This window comes from Bos javanicus, chromosome 3 (assembly GCF_032452875.1).
Source record: "Bos javanicus breed banteng chromosome 3, ARS-OSU_banteng_1.0, whole genome shotgun sequence".
Lineage (NCBI taxonomy): Eukaryota > Metazoa > Chordata > Mammalia > Artiodactyla > Bovidae > Bos > Bos javanicus.
Genome location: NC_083870.1, coordinates 111,405,375 through 111,411,374, shown reverse-complemented (window position 1 = coordinate 111,411,374; position 6,000 = coordinate 111,405,375).

Sequence of the window (6,000 nt, the reverse complement as noted above, 5' to 3'; positions counted from 1 at the left end):
CCAAGGCATGGGGCTGGGCAAGAGGGGGAAGATTTCCCAACAAAAGTCAAGGGTGCATAGCTTGTATTATATCCCCCTGTCCCCCTCACTGCCCTTTGCTCTCTAGTAGAGAAACTAAAGACCCGTGTCCTGCACAGAGAGCCAAGACACACAGAGAAACAGGAGAGACAGAGAGAGAGGTTGAGAACCAGCATGACAGAGACAGGGAGAGGCTGCAAAGGGGAGAGAGACACAGGGGCAGAGAAAGATGACAGAGAGATGGCCAGACAGAACTAGAAGGGAGGACAGACGAACGTGTAGGGAAAGCAATGAGATGGAAACAGGGAGACAGGAGAAAGGAAAAAAAGGCAAATTCAAGGCTTCAGCAAGAGAACCAATGATAGCTGTCCCTGCCATGGGAACACCCTCATTTATCTGTAGAGACCACAGAAGACATAGTGTAAAGGTATCCCCCACCTAAGACTCCCAGTAAGACCTCTTAGAGGAGAGTTCTCACCCTAAACAGCCTTTGTGTCCCTTCAAATCCAGTGGATCACACCACCCGCCCACTCCCAAACCTTGTCCCTCCACCCACGCGGGCTCTGGGCTCACTCCTTCTGCCCGTGGGTACCTGGAGCAGGGTGGTGTTGTCTGTACATATGCTCAAAATAGTAATAAAGCCAACGACAAGTCTCTCTCTTTTTATTAACAGGAACTGACTATTCTAAACATTGCAATGATAAAAATACTCTTCCCCGAAAAATTCTTTTGGTGGTCAAATGCTAACAACTGCCATGGTTACTGTTGAGTTTTAACATATGCATTTAATACACATACAATGTATACTCAGATAATCTCTTTTTATTATTCATCCTTTAATGAACACTGTATTCTTCATGGATGGTAATCCATAGCTCTGGTCTCCACACGGGGGACCTCAGTTACAGGTTTATTTCCAGAGTGTTCCAACATTCAGAATCACTCAAACCCACTTCAGGTGCACTCTACGGCTCTAACTCCCATGATACTACATATTCCTGTGTTTAAACAGCAGCTTCTCAATAAACAACGATATCACAGTGAAAGTAAAGATAGACTTCGGAAAACAAAGAAGCTGAACTTGAGTTACTTCCATTCTGTCTTTCTATACGACCACATGGAATTTTTATTCCTGTATAAATTTTTAAAGCAGTGAAGGAGAATGCAAACCGCAAGGGTACTATCTTTTGTTTGGAAAGTACAAATTTTAGCTCAGGAACTTCTTTACCGAATTTGGATCATATGTTTAACACTGAAGTGAATTCTTTTTAAGTTGCTGCCTATTTTAAAACAAAAAAGTGAATCCGGAAAACAGAAATTGTAATGTTATCCTTTGTTATTGCCACAGAACAATAAGTAGGCCTAAATTCCCCCTTTTTTCCAAAATATGCTAATATAATTTAAAAGCATTAATCCATTACTCCTTAAAGTTTTTGTACCGTAATATTTTACTTATTTTACTTTTATACTAATATAATGATATGAAGCTCAATACAAGGTAATTTTTACTGAGTTTCTTTTCCAGCTATTGTTATTGGTGTTATTATTGGTTTTATTTCATAATTGGTACTAAAAATAATTTTATTGAATAAAAGATGGGGACTGTTAAAAAGACTTATCTACCTCAGATGTCAAGATAAACCATTCAGTTCAACAGTCCCTCAGTCGTGTCTGACTCTTTGAGACCCCATGGACTGCAGCATGCCAGGCTTTCCTGTCCATTATCAACTCCTGGAGCCTACTCAAACTCATGTCCATCAAGTCAGTGATGCCATCCAACCATCTCATCCACTGTCTTCCCCTTCTCCTTCTGCCTTCAATCTTTCCCAGCATCAGGGTCCTTTCCAGTGAGTCAGTTCTTCGTATCAGGTGGCCAAAGTGTTGGAACTTCAGCTACAGCATCAATCCTTCCAATGAATCTTCAGGACTGATTTCCTTTAGGATGGACTGGTTGGATCTCCTTGCTGTCCAAGGGACTCTCAAGAATCTTCTCCAACACCACAGTTCAAAAGCATCAATTCTTCAGCACTCAGCTTTCTTCACAGTCCAACTCTCACATCCACACATGACCACTGGAAAAACCATGGCCTTGACTAAACTGACCTTTGCTGACAAAGTGATGTCTCTGCTTTTTAATATGCTGTCTAGGTTGGTCATAACTTTCCTTCCAAGGAGAAAGCGTCTTTTAATTTCATGGCTGCAATCACCATCTGCAGTGATGGTGACTAAAAAATAAAGTCAGCCACTGTTTCCACTGTTTCCCCATCTATTTGCCATGAAGTGATGGGACCAGATGCCATGATCTTCGTTTTCTGAATGTTGAGCTTTGAGCCACCTTTTTCACTCTCTTCTTTCACTTTCATTAAGAGGCCCTTTAGTTCTTCTTCACTTTCTGCCATAAGGGTGGTGTCATCTACATATCTGAGGTTATTGATATTTCTCCCATCAATCTTGATTCCAGCTTGTGCTTCTTCCAGTCCAGCGTTTCTCATGATGTACTCTGCATATAAGTAAAATAAGCAGGGTGACAATATACAGCCTTGATGTACTCATTTCCCGATTTGGAACCAGTCTGTTGTTCCATGTCCAGTTCTAACTGTTGCTTCCTGACCTGCATACAGGTTTCTCAAGAGGCAGGTCAAGTGGTCTGGTATTCCCATCTCTTTCAGAATTTTCCACAGTTTATTGTGATCCACACAGTCAAAGGCTTTGGCATAGTCAATAAAGTAGAAGTAGATGTTTTTCTGGAACTCTCTTGCTTTTTCGATGATCCAGTGGATGTTGGCAATTTGATCTCTGGTTTCTCTGCATTTTCTAAATCCAGCTTGAACATCTGGAAGTTCATGGTTCACGTACTGTTGAAGCCTAGCTTGGAGAATTTTGAGCATTACTTTACTAGCGTGTGAGATGAGTGCAATTGTGCAGTAATTTGAACATTCTTTGGCCTTGCCTTTCTTTGGGATTGGAATGAAAACTGACCTTTTCCAGTCCTGTGGCCACTGCTGAGTTTCCCAAATTTGCTGGCATATTGAGTGCAGCACTTTAACCGCATGATCTTCTAGGATTTGACATAGCTCAGCTGGAATTCCATCACCTCCACCAGCTTTGTTCTTAGTGATGCTTCCTAAGGCCCATTTGACTTCACATTCCAGGATGTCTGGCTCTAGGCGAGTGATCACACCATCATGATTATCTGGGCCATGAAGATCTTTTTTGTACAGTTCTTCTGTGTATTCTTGCCGCCTCTTCTTAATATCTTCTGCTTCTGTTAGGTCCATACTATTTCTGTCCTTTATTGTGCCCATCTTTGCATGAAATGTTCCCTTAGTATCTCTAATTTTCTTGAAGAGATCTCTAGTCTTTCCCATTCTATTGTTTTCCTCTATTTCTTTGCATTAATCACTGAGGAAGGCTTTCTTATCTCTCCTTGCTATTCTTTGGAACTCTGCTTTCAAATGGGTATATCTTTCCTTTTCTCCTTTGCTTTTCACTTCTCTTCTTTTCACAGCTATTTGTAAGGCCTCCTCAGACAGCCATTTTGCTTTTTTGCAGTTCTTTTCCTTGGGGATGGTGTTGATTCCTGTCTCCTGTACAATGTCATGCACTTCTGTCCATAGTTCATCAAGCACTCTGTCTATCAGATCTAGTCCCTTAAATATATTTCTCACTTCCACTGTATAGTCATAAGGGATTTGATTTAGGTCATACCTGAATGGTCTAGTGTTTTTCCCCACTTTCTTCAATTTCAGTCTGAATTTGGCAATAAGGAGTTCATGATCTGAGCCACAGTCAGCTCCCGGTCTTGTTTTTGCTGACTGTATAGAGCTTCTCCATCTTTGGCTGCAAAGAATATAATCAATCTGATTTCAGTGTTGACCATCTAGTGATGTCCATGTGTAGAGTCTTCTCTGTGTTGTTGGAAGAGGGGTAAGGGACACTTATGTGGGGTAAGGGTCACTAAACACAATAGTCTGGCATAAGTCCTTTTGAAGGAGGTCACCATTAACCCCACCTTAGTTTGGCCTCAGGCCAAACTACAAGGAGGGAACATAGCCCCACCCATCAACAGAAAATTGGATTCTTAAAGATACACCATTGTCTCTGACCAAACTTCAGTGGACCGGGTGTATCTCCATCTTGCACACCTCACTCCTGCATCCTCTCCTCCTTCTTTATTCCCCACCACATCCTGGGAGAAGTAAGACCCACTCTGCTCCAGGTCTCATTCTCTGAAGCCCCCAGGGCATGAAGGTAGAGGAGTGGGTAGCATAGGAGGAAGTCTCCACCCTCCTCACTATGATTACCATCTCATATAGGAATGCCTTCCTACTGGCTCAGCCATTCCAACCCCTCCTCACTGTTGCCACACCTGACCTCCCAATCACACCTTCAGCTCCCTGGAGGACTCTGGCCCTGGCTCAGGGTCTTCCTCTATCTGCGCCTCCTCAGCCAGGTTGACCTCACCATCCGTGTGGGCTCAACAACCCCTATGCCTTTGCAGCCAGTTGACAATCTCAAACCTAATGCAGGGCAGCATCCCCTACAGTCCATATCACTTAAGGGGACAAGCATTCACCCAAATACTCAAGGCAAAACCCACCTTCTCCCACACCTAAACCAGCAGGAAGTGCTGGCAGCTCTACCTTGGACTTGGCCATCCTCTGGAAGTGCCGAGTACCTTCAAATCTTAAATTTTAGTATCTCAGAATCTGACCATCATCTCTGATTTTTCCAGCTCTCTCCCACCCTCTCCTGCCCTTTCACATACTCCATCAAAATTCCTGCGAGAACTCCAAAATCACAACTCACTGCTGAACAACCGTTGACAGGAGAATGTTGGATCCCACCAAAAAAAGATACCCCATATACAAGGGCAAAGGAGAAGCTCCAGCAAGATTATAGGAGGGGCAAAATTGTGTTTAGAATCAAATGCCATACCCACCAGAGACACTTGGAGGGCAGGCTCAAACTTGTGTGCATCAGGAGACCCCACAGAGTCTGAGCCAGACCTGCCTTTGAGAGTTTGACTCTCCTGCAGATGTATGGGTCAGCAGCAGCCTGCCAGAGGGGCAGGGGCTCTGGGTGCAGTAGACCTGGGTATGGCATAAGCCCTCTTGAAGGAGGGTGCCATTAACCCCATCATAAAGCCACCAGAACTTACACAGGACTGGGGAAACAGACTCTAGGAGGGCACAAACAGAACCTTGTGCACCAGGACCCAGGAGAAAGGAGCAGTGACCCCACAAGAGACTGACCCAGACTTCGCTGTGAGTGTCCAGGAGCCTCCAGCAGAGGCCTGGGTCAGCGGTGGCCTGCTGCAGGGCTGGGTGCACTGAGTGTGGCAGTGCATCATGGGACCTTTTGAAGGAGGTCGCCATTATCTTCATTACCTCCACCATAGTTTAGCCTCAGGTCAAACAACAGGGAGGGAACATAGACCCGCCCATCAACAGAAAATTGGATCCAAGATTTACTGAGCTTGGCCCCACCCATCAGAACAAGACCCAGTTTCCCCCTCAGTCAGTCTCTCCCATCAGGAAGCTTCCATAAGCCTCCTATCCTTCTACATCAGAGGGCAGACAGACTGAAAGCCACAATCACAGAAAACTAATCAAACTGATCACATGGACCACAGCCTTGTCCACCTCAATTAAACTATGAGCCATGCCATGTAGGGCCGCCCAAGACACACAGGTCATGGTGGAGAGCTCTGACAAAACGTGGTCCAGTGGAGAAGGGAATGGCAAACCACTTCAGTATTCTTGCCTTGAGAACCCCATGAACAGTATGAAAAGGCAGAAAGATAGGACACTGAAAGTTGAACTCCCCAGGTCGGCTGCCCAATATGCTACTGGAGATCAGTGGAGAAATAACTCCAGAAAGAATGAAGAGGTGGAAACAAAGAAAAAACAACACCCAGTTGTGGATGTGACTGGTGATGGAAGTAAAGTCCAATGCTGTAAAGAAGAATATTGCATAAAA